Source organism: Dinoponera quadriceps, unplaced genomic scaffold, assembly GCF_001313825.1.
Source record: "Dinoponera quadriceps isolate SergipeBrazil2010 unplaced genomic scaffold, ASM131382v1 scaffold1476, whole genome shotgun sequence".
Lineage (NCBI taxonomy): Eukaryota > Metazoa > Arthropoda > Insecta > Hymenoptera > Formicidae > Dinoponera > Dinoponera quadriceps.
This window is the reverse complement of record NW_014555863.1, coordinates 451,026-465,200: the sequence shown is the minus strand read 5'-3', so window position 1 is coordinate 465,200 and position 14,175 is coordinate 451,026. Positions and strand designations below refer to the sequence as shown.

The 14,175-nt window shown below is 45.0% G+C and overlaps 1 protein-coding gene across 5 annotated transcripts in view; it reads right to left on the bottom strand.

Moving 5' to 3' along the window:
* LOC106745620 (amyloid beta A4 precursor protein-binding family B member 2-like) overlaps window positions 1–14,175 on the bottom strand; it is a 160,611-nt gene that overhangs the window by 145,135 nt on the left and 1,301 nt on the right. The window lies entirely within an intron of this gene.

Here is a 14,175-nt window from a genome sequence, read left to right as displayed (position 1 = left end):
GTGTAGATCACGCTTTTTCTGCCGTGAGCTCGTTTTACGTCAGTGTTCACTAATCAACAGTCGCTATTGTACGGTCCATATACGCGGCCAGAAATGCGGCAACCGTGGTGATATTCTCACGACAACATTTCAAGCAGGACCCGCTTGAAAGGACGTGGGAAGTACGTCAAGCCTGGCGGGTAATACACTCCTCTGTCCGATGTCTCTTCTGGATACGCGTCGGCCGAAGGGAAGAAAGAGAGAGAGAGAGAGAGAGAACGCGCGCTAGGTCGAGATGAGAACGGAAAGCGGAGGAGAAGGACAAGCGGGTGTTCCTCGTACCAGGAAACTTCGCGGAGTGGCGCAATAACGTTTCTTATGCTACGTTTCCGGACTGGCGTGCCGTCGCCGGGTTGCTCGCAAATACTGGGACCCGAGATGGGGAGGGATGAAATGCTAGTGGAGGACAAGAGGATGAAGGAGGGTGAGAGGAGCAGGTGAGGTGGAAGAGGAGGGGATGGAAGATGCAGTCGCTTCTGGCATGCAATTAGGGGGTAACACCATCCTCGCGAGCATTCCTCGTCCTCCTCTCTCTTGGTGCACCTCATCTCCTCCATCCGTTCGTCTTCTCCGTGGCATTTTATGCATCGTCCTTTCTTCGCTCCCCTGCACAGCTGCCTACTTTTCTCGCTTTCGATCGTCCGCCGCACGTACGTATATACCGCACAAACACGCAAACATGCGCGCACGCGTTTTCCATTATAATCCTCGTTAGCAGCTCTCGACGCACGCTCCCGAATAATGACATGGCTGAAGAAGATATCGCCGAGCGCGCGAGCGGAGGCGTTGAGAGTCCGACACGCGGATTTTATTTTCCTTTGCAAGGAAACGGAGGAGTGACGCGATTTCAAGGACGATTAAGGGGGTAAAAGCTGCGGGGAAGGAATTATGTCGACCGATTGAATTAGCGTTAGAGGAGAAAATGTGCCACCTTGATCGAAGCTGCTGGAAGCGCACGAATAACCGGATTTTTCTCCTCGTTTCAAAATATATCATATCTTTTCCGGTTCTTTTATAATTAAGGATTAAAATATTTTAATATTTCGTAGTTATGTGAGTAATTATAAAGTGCGAAGGGTAGTAATAATTATGAAGTAAGAATCATAAAAGTTCGTGAGAGAGAGAAACAGTCGGTTCGTATATTCATATTTGCCACCGAATAGTATTAGTCGCACCGAAAAAAAAAGCATTGTCCTTTTGCCGGTTTGTTAATTAACTCGTGATCGTTGTGCTTTTATATTTGTTTTACTGTATACATTTTAATATATTTACAAGCGACAGAGATAAAAAGTAAAACAAATGGAATATTTAGTTTTATATCAAATAACTTTTTTTTTCACGTTTAACTATCGCTCATCACAATATTTGTCTCTACTCGCGTCGCATAATTACGTAGTAAGAGTGCAGATAATAAATTAAACGCCGGTCATTTTCACTTATGTATCTCTCCTCGTAATCCAGTCTACTAATTCTCGCATCATAATGATCATCGTTAATGAAGCTTGAGTGCTCATTTCGTGCGCTATCGAACGCGATACGTTTCGACACGATGCGGATAATAATGAAGCGCGGACAACGCATACTTCAAATTGCTACTTAAACGATCGGTAATACGCAGACATCGCTAAACATTTTTATCGCACTATCCGGCCACCGTAAAATCGCGATACAATCGACCATGGTTTTAACCATTTTATCCGCGCGCGTGCGTCCGCATCCAACGGGTATTTCGAGAATTATGCGTCTAGATAAATCACCATTATACCTACAAAATGTTATCAACGTACAGCGTGCAATTTACGAGGCCGCTAGGCGACAAATTCCCGCGAGGGAAACTGGTATAAACACGCCACTGAAAAAAAAAAAAAACTCCGAAAAAACACCCAGGCTCGATACCCCTCGAACTATGACGTATTCCCCAAGTATCGAGAAACAGTGTGTAAAGCCTGGCGCCGACATCGCGACACGCGTAAATATCAATTATCGGTCGTATAAACTTACATTTCCGCATATGGCGTAATTTACGCGGAGGGAGGCAAATAGGATTAATACGAACGAGTAAAAAGTAGGAATAAAAAGGATTTCACGCGACCCCCGAGGCCGTGCTGAAGGCTTTTGGGAAGGGGCGAGAAGCAGATAGTGCCATTCAGTGTCCCGAACGGACGCTTTCGGCGGGGTAAAGCGGGTAAACACTGACGTAAATCCTCTCCTTTTTCATCGCGTTAGTTGCGGCGAATTCCTTTTCTCCTATTTCGCGAATTTCGTTATTTTCGTAATATGTTATTCGCGTTAATACGCTTCAGAGTTTTCTCGCAATAACGTATGCAATTGCACGTGCTGCTATATATACAGGTTTGAAACAATGACTATAATTATAAGTCGTTAACATATACTTCCGTACTGTGTGAATTCAACTGACTTCGACGTGTGAAGACCGAACAATTGCCAGTGATTAATCGACCTTTTACGTGTATAAACATGTACATTGTTTCGCTTCTGCAATTGTTTACTATTCCTTATATTTTATATCTCGACCATTATTATCGATACTATATAATATAACATTTACTATTTACTATTACAACCAACATCTTTCGTTTTTCCAGAAATGTCACTACGAATGGATTGTCGCAACACAATGAGACGCAATATACGTCTCCGAACTGCACACAATGTTGTTAAAAAAATAGCACCTGACACAAAAGCTTTATTCTCGTAAGCAACATTCAATTAATGGAAATTAAATCTGTTTGTTCAATATATGGCGCGGTATACGTTTGAAGCAATGGTTAGATTTTAATTACTAACGAACGTAATCGCGCAGAAAAAAGAACACATGGCTTATCCATATAGGACTGTTGGGGGATAAAAGCGCGAGGTTGCTCCGACAAATAATTATATTACGGTAAACAATTATTTAGTAAAATTTTGATTAATGAAACATTACTGTTTAATCGAGACCTCTTTTCTGTCGGAAACCCAAAGGGATGAAAGTGCCTCAGAACCATTTTCTCTTTCTCTTTCCCTCTCTCGTCCCCCCGCATCCGCGGAGCCCATTCATTGTAACAGAAAATTAGAAATTGTTCTCCGAGGTACACAAAGCATCGCGGCATAGAATGTCGGTTAACGAACTTCGTCGTTCGTTCGTTGAATCTAGCGCAAACAGAGTCGGAATTTCGTTTCCGCGCTCGGCGGTTTTTATTATTCCATCTCGTTCTCCGAAAACTTCGGACTTCTCGCGAAAAACACATTTGTTCTCGCGGCCGCGAACAAACAACCGCGACCTCCAACATCGATCGAGTACGTCGCCGAGCGAGTTCAATGTATTCGATTCGCTTCTTGAAACACACTTCGTCCGTTATTTGTCCTGAATAAATCTATAATAGGAAGGATCGGGGGAGAAATTTTAATAAAATATACATAGAAAGTCGGGGCGAGTATGTACGCGAGAAAGTTGCGCGATGCGATGGCGAGGCATGAATTATGATAAAAGAGAGCTGTCGATCGCCGACGCAGTCTTGAGATATTATATCCGGAATATCACGACGTGAAAGGAATCGTGCGATTGATCGAGAAGATAAAACTCTGACGCGTTCTTAAAGAAGCAACAACGGAAATTTCAAACGGCTGAATTATTGTTTATTCAGCTTTCTTTCGCGTGGATCGGACGTTCACCGGACACGATAAAACGTCAGCATATCAAGAATGAAAGAGAGATAGAGAGAGAGAGAGAGCGATCGGATCGCGCAACGTCAAGAATACCTATCGATCTGACGTTCAGCGGCAGATACGGCCCTCAATTTCCGGAAATTAATAAAGCTCGCGCACGTCCGCTACGTGCGGCGAACGAACAAGAGCGACGTCGAAACGAGTTCCTATTCCCGCGCGTTCACCCCCGTCTCTCACTTCGTTCTCGTTCCTTGCCGTTGGGAGGAACACCATTCAGGTCGGGCGAGCGCGAAAACAATGGCTCTAATCTCGGCCGGTCACAATGCACGACTTGCTGGTGTTTCCTGGCCGATAAAGCGTGGCTGCTGCCCGTCCACCTGTCTTCCAGCGTCCAGGCGCAACGCGGTGCACTGGCCGTTCGCCACAAAAGTGTATTCGAGTGCACATCGATGAAAGCCGTACGCGAGATCGAATTGCTATGACGGATGGAAAAACAGCGCGAGCGAGCGTGCGTTTCGTGCCGCCATTATTTCGGTAATGAACAAACCGTGATTTAATGTCGTTTAATTTAACAACGCTGAGTCGCTGAGTCGCGGAAATTGCTTCGTTCTGGCTATTACTGAATATCGAAATTACATCGGCGGCGACGTAACGAGTGTGTATCTCTCGTAAAAATACGCACCGTTTTCCGTAGATAAATTCAATGAGCAAACGTGATTCGAAAGATTTGCAAAATGTATATTACACATACTTGAGGATTGATATACTAATTGATTCCTCACAATTGTAGAAACTAATATCTAAATTGTAAATGATCGTATGGTTTTTTTTCTATATTTTCAACGCATCTGAAGATACATGAAAAGTTTGTCCTTATCTTGTTCGTCTACCTTCTACCTTCTACCTTCGAATTACATTAATCGCGACTCCAAGGTCGTTTCCTCGAATCGCGATTTCCTCGTATCGACGAGACGTTCCTCCCCCGAAAGAGCGTAGATTCACTGCGGATTCCTCCGCAGACTTCCGCCCCTTCTCTCTACCGGCTTCTCGTACCTGACTAATAAATGAAACGATCGATCTCCGCGGCCACTGCGAAGGTGGACGAGGAAGCAGAGAAACGTATACGTGCGCGTGCGAGCGCGTGAATTTGGATTCGGCGGACGAGGAGGAGAAGGAAGGAAGGAAGATAGACTGAGAGGTGGAGAGACGCGTCTCTGGTATCTTTACGACCTCCGGGGGACATAAAGTGGTGTTATCCCTCTGTAGCCGGCCCCACGTAGCGACCTATACAAATGCGTACGCCCACACACACGTATACGGGGTGTACCGCATCGCTGTTTCTTGAATTTTTCGAGCTCAAACTAGACTTTTCTTCATGAAAATGTCGAGTCACTTGGTTCTGGAACTCTAAGTAACTAATATCTGCACGTTTTTTCTTTGGACGTAATAGTGGAAAAAAGACGAGCGTTATTTTATCATACTTGCAGTACATCGTTTAACTCGTTACTAATATACAGGGTGCCCGATAATTACTTCGAGAGCCGTGGTGTGCAGGTAGAACGTATTTCTCATTAACTATTGCGATGTTTGCAAAATAATACATGATTTTCCTGTCCGGTTTAATCCGTTCTACTTGTACATCACGAATCCCGAGATATAATTCTCGGACACCCTGTGTATTTCAAATTAGAAAATAATACGGGCTGATAAGAAACAGATCAATTCCGAGTGAGCCGAGGGATTGGTAGATAAAAGAAAGCACGAGCATGCTAAAGACACCCCGTATGAACATGTACGCGTACATATACCTTCTCTCTCACCCACATGTTACACGTGTATCTACGCCCACCCTCACGAGTGCGACCCTTTCTACCAGTTAGTCGGCCTCGCCGAGATACCGGCGTCGCGATAGAAGCACGGTCTTTAAGTATCACCCCTGGACGGCGTACACAATACAAGCCGCAATATTGTGAGACGAGGGCGAAAGCAGTACGAGCGAACGTGGGGGGACAAAAATGGGCGATGGAATACGGTGTATGTACCGGCGTCGTCGCGCGAGAATTGATTGCGGTAAATGAAAGATTCGGCACGACCTTCTATGGCTCCAAAGGGATGATTTATGTGTCTCGCTCCTGCCTCTCGGCAAAAATACAAAACGGCACTGAGTTTCATCGAATGGATCGCGCATCGCGCAACGAGAGGCGGCGAGTGTGTTTTTGAGAAATTACTCACACTGCGAATCAATAATCTGCACGCCGAAATTTCGATAATTCTTCGAACGAGAAGAATCCAAGTTATATTTCATCCGTTGGATGTTCTTCTTTTTTCATACTCGATATGTCGAGGAACGCGCGGCAAAGCGATACATAGTGTCATAACGCGAAAGTTCCCCTTGTCCTTGTGAAACCTCGCGCGAGAATTTACCGCGATGATCGTTTTCTCTGTGCATCGGCGCGATCTCCGGGTGCGAAGTGTTCACGGGGAGGAAGTTACCCTCTCTAGTACGTCCTTCGCGCCTCTCTTGTTACCCTTCACGCGCGAGAGGAAAAAGAGGTAGAAATCGCCTGTCTCGGTGTTCTACGTCTCTCGGGCGAGATAAGATCCACGAAAAAGGGAGTGAATAGCTACCGTTGAAGACACGAAAAANGTGGCGGCGGGGGAGGGTGCGGGAGGGAGGAGGGAAAAGGTCGCGAGTCGTCGCGCGAACCTCGCGATGGAAATTGAATTTTCAGGTCGAAAGTTCTCGGGAGACTCACTGTGTTATACTCCGCTTGTGCGACACAGCGCTGCGAGCAGGCTTTTACAAGGCATCGTCAGTCCTATGGAAGATCTACATGCAAATATGAGGGATCACGAAACTCGCGTTGAAACGTTTAGTTTAGAACAGATGATTAGAGAGTTTGGGATCGTGTTACATTGATATTACCAACAAACATTCCGCCAAAGTTGCTCCCACCGATTGCGTGTGGCTTAACATTACGTATACGTGGTAATAATCGACATATATGTTGTTATACATATTATTATATCAATCTGAGATAAAAATTTGTAAAATTATAGTTCTCAACGTTTCCGCTTGTTAATTTGGGATAATCGCGACGTAGTGACCACGCCCTCTCTCATTCTTGCTATCATCACCGAGGTTGATTAATAATCATCTCTATAAATATTCCTGTTTAATTTAACCGGGTTCACGAGCTTAATCTGCATAGATATCGCCGTTGGGCCATCAATTTGAGGAAGTCGATATCAGCAAGCGTTGCCTCTTGCGAGCGTCAAGTTTCACCGCGACCTGCAGCACGCTTCGTAAATTAGGTTCTCCAAAGATGGAGTAACTAGCCAAGTGCGCGCATGTTGCAGCCGGAATTAATCGCAAACCTATAGCGCCAGCCCTTTGGCATCCTTATGGCCTCGTTACCGAAGGACCTCGCGCGTTCAAAGCAAGTGGCCTTACGGTCAATAATCGTTAATATCGGCCTCTGGGATACATCCTTTATTGTTCGAGGTTATCGATTGCGCCTCAAGGATCGCCCGCGCGAGAATCGTGTGCAGCAACGTTACATTTATGCAAATAGAAGATGTTTATCTGTTGTTCTGGGTTGAGAAGCGATAGATGCTACCGAGATAATATAGAGTACGTTCTATAATTACGATGTCACGTTGACTGCGCGCTCGGGAGAGGGAAATATAATTCATACGTTAGTAAAGACTTGGCACGATGAATATTTCGCTAATGCGTCTCACATTGTACGGTTAATTATAGTTTCAAAGAGCTTAATTGAGTTGGAAACGGAATCGATGTAAGAAGTCGCGAAAAACTTTGATATTAAATATTCTCAGAGAGCTGGAAAAACGATCCCTTTCAGCCGGCGGAGGAAATCTAAGAAGCACGATACGAAACTCTCCCCGACGCGCGTTCTGAGCGAAATTAAATTACTTGATATTTGTAACGCGCCTGGGAGGGCTCGCAATCAGACAACTTTTGACAGCGCTATGATTTTCTCATGTAAATGTGGAAAGTATTACGGAAAAGTTTTCAGGCTGATTCAGTTTGATTGGCAAAGGTCATATTTTACAGAATATAACATTTTTCCGGTAATGATCTTTTTTTCTCGAACGAACTATATAATAACCCCGTTGAGGATCTCTTTAAACGGCGAGAGGAGCGTACTCGCGCGAACAACGTAATTTATTCATTACTGTGCAACGTACGAGATGCCGCCTTTCGATGAAGAATTTCTGGCGGCTCCGCCCCCTCGAGACGCGACCTTGCAGGGTTCAAGGTTGAGTCGAGATACGGGGGATGAAAAAATGGACAGACATCGAGCCAATATCTGAAGACGCGGGTTGCGAAGAACGGGATAGTCGTAGTGCGGAAACGCGCGGGACGCGAAAGGGCGGAAGATCGAAGAAGAAAATTTACGTTGCCTGTATATTAAGAATATGAAACTCGCCGGACATTATCCCCGTGGAAACGCGCGGGTATAAAGGTTTGATTAAAAAAAGAAGGGAAAAAGGAAAGGAAGAACGCAGCGCATAACACATTTGAAATCGTCTTTCGCATCTCCCGCGCCGTCGAATCCCGCTCCCTCTTTCCATCCCCGTCGTCTCTATCACGGCCGAATTTCCACGGGCGCGCAGCAGGCACGCCCTTCATCGACCGTTTCCTTTGCGAATTAAGCTCGGGATAAGGTGGTGTCTCGGATGGGCGGTGGGAGGGTGAGAAAGTCAAGGGTAAGGGCGTGGGTGCGAAGCCGAGTAGAAAAGGAGGACACGGAGGGCGGAACTCCGACGGACCTCTGGCTGGCGCGCGTTACCGCTGGAATCGTGGAACAGCTGGCTGGTAATATCTTCTTTTATGCCGCTGCCTGTATTGTCTACTCATGCAAATCGTTGTACAAGATGTCCCGCGACACCCGCCCGCGCTTTGGTAACTTTAACTTTACTTTAAGACGCCGTTGTATAAGCCCGAGAGCCTCGACCGACACGAGCTGCCTAGGAGAATTGGCTTCGTACAAATTTTTTCAGACACCTCGTAAGAATTAACTGCCGTGATGCGAGAAATACTCGTGTCACGGCAATTGATTTTCATCTGTGCTTTAAACTTTCTGTAAGCTCTCGAAGGACGCGTCCAATAAATTTCTCGGAAATTCCTAAATCCACACTTCGCGTTTACAAGATTAGGATATCTCATAGGACAACTGAAATTTTCCAGACGAAACGACCGCGAGCGACATTCGCAGAACATATACGCGATTCTTGTCAAAGATAAAGAATTTCTCCCCCGGATGAAATTTTAGATAAGACGCTGCGTTGTCTCTCTCTCTCTCTCTCTCTCTCTCTCTCTCTCTNCTCTCTCTCTCTCTCTCTCTCTCTCTCTCTCTCTCTCTCTCTCTCTCTCTCTCTTTCTGCCTCTCTCGAAATCAACCGAATAGCGAGTTGCTCGAGAAGAGGACGAAAAGAGAGAAATCGGAGGGATGTCGGCGTTTCAACTCCTCTCCTTCTCTCTTCTCTCTTTTGCTTGTTTTTTGCCCAACCCGTCGTCTTTACTAAGGGAATAAGGCTCTAAATTTTGCGAATTCCGAGAAAGCGAGTCTCGCAACAGCTACCATAAATCCAACTCCCGTCGCGACGCGACGGGGGTGCGTTACCCGCACCCCCTTCTACAACCCTACTTAGCGATTAACCTGCGACAACAGAGCGACCTAAATATTTACTTTAATCGGCGCTAATCAGCTACGAAAGGATTTCCTAATTCACGCCGGAACCCGCGGCGATTTATTACAATATTAAAGACGACATATTAATACCCTGTTTATATTAGCAACGACTAATTCGCTTGTTTAGCACATGAAAACACTCAGAAGAACATTGTTTGTCTCATTTAAGAATTAAAAAAATAACTTAAAAATTTCTGTCGTGCACACAGACAGAAAGGGAATTAACAAACTCTTGTGTGTTACGTAAGAAAAGTCATTTTCTTGCAAATTTTTCGTCCGATCAGCTGGCTCGGCACTTACAATGAGCATTGACGACAATCGGCTTTCAGCATGAATGGGTAATGATTACGACCGTCGTAAACCTTGATTTGCTTTTACCTGGTGAATTTGCGACGCGTAAAACGCCGGCATCACGGAACGGGTGCGATAAAATAGCGTATCAAGCCGCTCATTGTAATTTTTAAGCCCGGCTACGGCACGTCGGGGACCTTTAAATCGACGGATCAGTTACGCGCGTATTACCACGTGAGCCTCCGCCCATGACATCACGTGGGATATATCAATGAAAGGGCGCGTCAAAATGCGAACGAATGACGAGGAAAGTTTCCGCGTTTATTCTTCCTCTGCTTTTTTACTTTTTACTTTGTACATATCGCAAGGATTTTCCATAAATCTTATTTCACGAATGTATATCTTGATTTTCCAAGTAACAAGATTCTATTTAATGCCGGACCGATTGAATTAGCTTACTGAAAATTCACAAAAGCTAGACTATACAGTGGTACATAATCGAAATAGCGGAATAAATGAGCATCACGAAGAACGAAACTAAAACGAAACTAAAACGCGATTAATAAAGGGAATATTGCAAAAATCTAATCTCGCACAGTGGCGGGCAACTTTATAGTTTTCTCTTAATTAGGTCGTGTCAACCTTGGCTGCACGAACGCGGATCTCCTCTTCGTGACCCGCATACACCACTTTGGATTGCCCTGCGAATTTACAGGAGGAGGGGCCCGACGAAACGCGAATGTGTGCTCCCTTCCAGCATCAAAGGCTGGCAGGTTCGAAATGCAACGAGGGATCCGACGAGCGGAAAGGACCGCCTCAGAGTCCTTTCAAGTTCTAATGTACACCCACATGTATCCATTAAACTAACAGTTGTAAAGAAATATTGTCAAAACATTTGTTTGCAATGTTAACAGTTATTTTTGTAGTTATTTTCCATCAATACATCAACGACACTTCAACAAGAAAAATATTGCAAAAATATCGCAAAAAATATTGATTTTTAAATATTTTCTATTTTATCCTCTACCATGAAAGTTATTTTATTGTAGCAATATACCTTTTTCAAGAAAGCCTTGTGACATTCTAATAATTTTATATTTATTTTATATTTTGTCTGCATTGAGATTATGATTGCATCGAATAGTAGATAATTTATGAAATTACATACTTGTGCGGTAAATTTATGATCGAGTAGAGATCGAACGTCGATAATCTTTAAGCGGGTCCCTCCAGATATTCGTTTTTTCTATCAGACATCCTAATTAGATTATAAACAGGTGTTTGTCGCTGCAGAGGAGCGGTGAGGTGAAAGAGGGCAGAAACGGCGAGGGAGGAAGAATTCCATCTGTCGAACTTATAAACGATCGTCCTCCGTTCCGATTTCATTTCACGACCCGTCGCACAACTAGACGCCTCTTCCTCCACCGCCTTCCCTCATAATTGTCATAACTTCCTGCATTTTCTCGCCGTTTTATATCGCTGCTCGTACATCTTCCTCTCTCGCTCTCTCTTACTCCCTTTACTGGTTTCTCATTCGTTTTCCCCGCTCGCTGCTTACAAAAAGAAACGAGGACGACTTTCCGGCCGTGCAGGAAGGCATTAGCAATAAATTATAGGAAGCACGTCGGGAAATGATAAAATATACGCGTACTCACGGGTATCATTGAAGGCTGCGTTATTATATCTTCGATCTCCGCGTAATTTGTGGCACAACGATTCATTTCTCGCGCGAGTTCCTACAATAATATTTTACGATGTTGCGCACGGAGATTCTAATGAATGTGACATACATAAAGCATTCTTTCGCTCCGCTATTCACACAAATGTCTCATTATCTCCTGAAAATCATCTGTATAAGTCCATCATCGTATTCATCAATCGCGGCATCATCGACTCGAGATGCATCGCAAGGATCGCGCGAGAGACGACTCGCGGAGACGCGACAGGAAACCGCGCAGCCTTTTGACCCGCGGCAGTCAAAGAGCAGATCCACCGGTCCACGGTGACCTTAAGCACACTCGAATTCCCCCTCGTTCGTGCCATTCGCGAGAGCCGTCCTTGTCGAAATTTCCCATACGTCGCGCCGAAAGGAAATTCAGGAAACAGCGACGCACGGGGAAGCCTGCGTCGAACAAGGGGATGATCCCGGGTTAAGGTCAGACCGCGGGGCCGATTCAGGGCCGTACTTACGATAACCGGCGTTCTCAGCATCCGTCGAGGAGCTCGGCGGCAGAGACGGCGAGAAAGGGTCGGCAGAGAAGAGAGAGAGTATTGACGTTGCGCCGCTTTTAAATATTGCATCCAAGTCACGTTCCGGGACCGTATCCTCGCCCGCTCCCACCCCGCCTCCTCCCCGGAATCCTCCGCGAACCCGCGCCAACCGACGAGCACCGGGACCGAACGTCGCATAACTACCGCAAGGTTTCCAAGGAGACAAAGGAAGAAGCAACGTAGACGGAGACGACGGGCGGAGGGCGAAAGGACGATGGGCGGAAAAAAAAGGAAAACATTCGCGAAGGCTGCCGCCACCTCCGCCGGTGGAGGAGTAGGCTCGGAGGAAAAATAATAATGCACAGCTACTAATGTCGTATCTGCGCGAGACACATGCTTCGGAAGAATGAAAACGAGGAGAATAGAGGGCGGAGGGAGGCCGAGCAGGGGAAAGGTGAGGCCGCTTTTCGTCTCGGCTTTTGTTCTCAATTCTCTCTGCCTTCCTCCTCCCTCTTATCTCTCTCTCTCTCTCTCTCCCTTCCATCACTTATTCTCGGTTTTGTACGCCGTCGTTTCGCAAATGATCTATTTACTTCGGCTTTCTCTGCGGTTTCACGACTTGCTGCTCCTCCCACAAGAATTTTAGAGGTATGAATGGACCGACCGTGAGGGCGGCTCGAATAGCGCGACTAGATAGAAGGGGAGTGCAGGGAGATAAATAACGCGACTGAGAACGAGACAGACGATCATTTGTTTCGTTGACGAATATTTAGTCGATCGCGAAAAAAAAATTTATTCTCTATCATAATCGAGGTCCTTTATTACATTAATATATATATTTAACCCCTTAACATACAATGACGTCTGGGAGACGACATTGTATTTCATGTGCTATTGTAGACTTTGACGTCTCCGAGACGTCAAGAATTGTCTCCGGCGGACGCCGTGCAGTATATTATTAGATCATTCAATTGTTTCACTTGTGCGTCGATTCTGTTTTGTTTAGAATGTTCAAGATGCTCCCCCCTTCTCAACAATACCGATAACAAAATCGCATCGGCAAACCAGTAAGTCAGAAAGAAGTACATTAAAAGCAGTATTCAGTATAGCAGTGATCTCGCACGACGAGAAATAATATACCTTCAAAATATACCTTCGACTAATAAAAAGGGACATCCTGCAAAGAGATGCCATGTGTGCGTAAAAAATAATATAAGAAGCGAAACAACTTGGCAGTGTAAAAAATGTCTAGTTCCTCTACATGTTCCAAAATGTTTTGAAATGTTTCATACTTTAAAGTACTACTAAAGTATTATTTTATAATGTTACTTAATTATTGTACATTAACATTATATATCAACTTGATTAAATGTTATATAGCGATGCAAATTTCAAAATAAAAAGTTCTGTTTCCAAGCTTGCACATAACTGTTCATTGAGCAAAATTAAATAGTTTTCCGGACGCATCAAATTCCGTTTTATTTGTATGTCAAGGGGTTAATGTGCGGACGAAATAACGATTGTAGATAGATCGAGTTTCTTCTTAAAAGCAGGAAAGCTCATTTTTATGGACACGGTAAATCAAATCTCGATCTGTAGATAGCTCACGCTGTTCTCTCCTTCGTATAAGCCAAGGGGATTTAAATATTGGGATAGCGCGTGCTGTTACGAGAGCCCGAAGGATTAAAAGCTCATCGATAAAGAAGAAGGAACGTAACACGTGTCTAGTATCGATTCTGTTGTTCGGCCAACAAGCGATACGGAATCCCAGCTTTAAGGGAAGAATGTAAAGAAAAAGAAAAAAAACTATCTCATACTCCTCCCCTCTCTCTGCTCCGCCTCTTTCGCGAGAGTGCGATCTTTAAATATTACACTAGATCGATCTTCGGATCAAAGTCCCGTTGCGATTTATTTCCATCCGTCCTGAGTTGGTCCGCACTATACTCGTGAGAACTACTGCGGGAACTTTGGCGTATCGACCTGCCGCAACGAAAATATATAAAATTCTAGGTCCCCCGTTCGACGTAGCGCTCGATTCGACTACGCTCAGCGATTGTACATTCTTCGTACATTCCCAACGGCGAGTAGCAGTTAGTCACGACAAGTGCCTCGGTTGTCAAAGACCGATCGACAATCGCGTCGTGAACCTCAATTGTGACAAGCCCATCGTGCGGAGTGGCATTTTTATCTGTACGACTTATCAAAGTCCGGGGCAAGAACATTAACGAGACTCCGCGCATCGGCG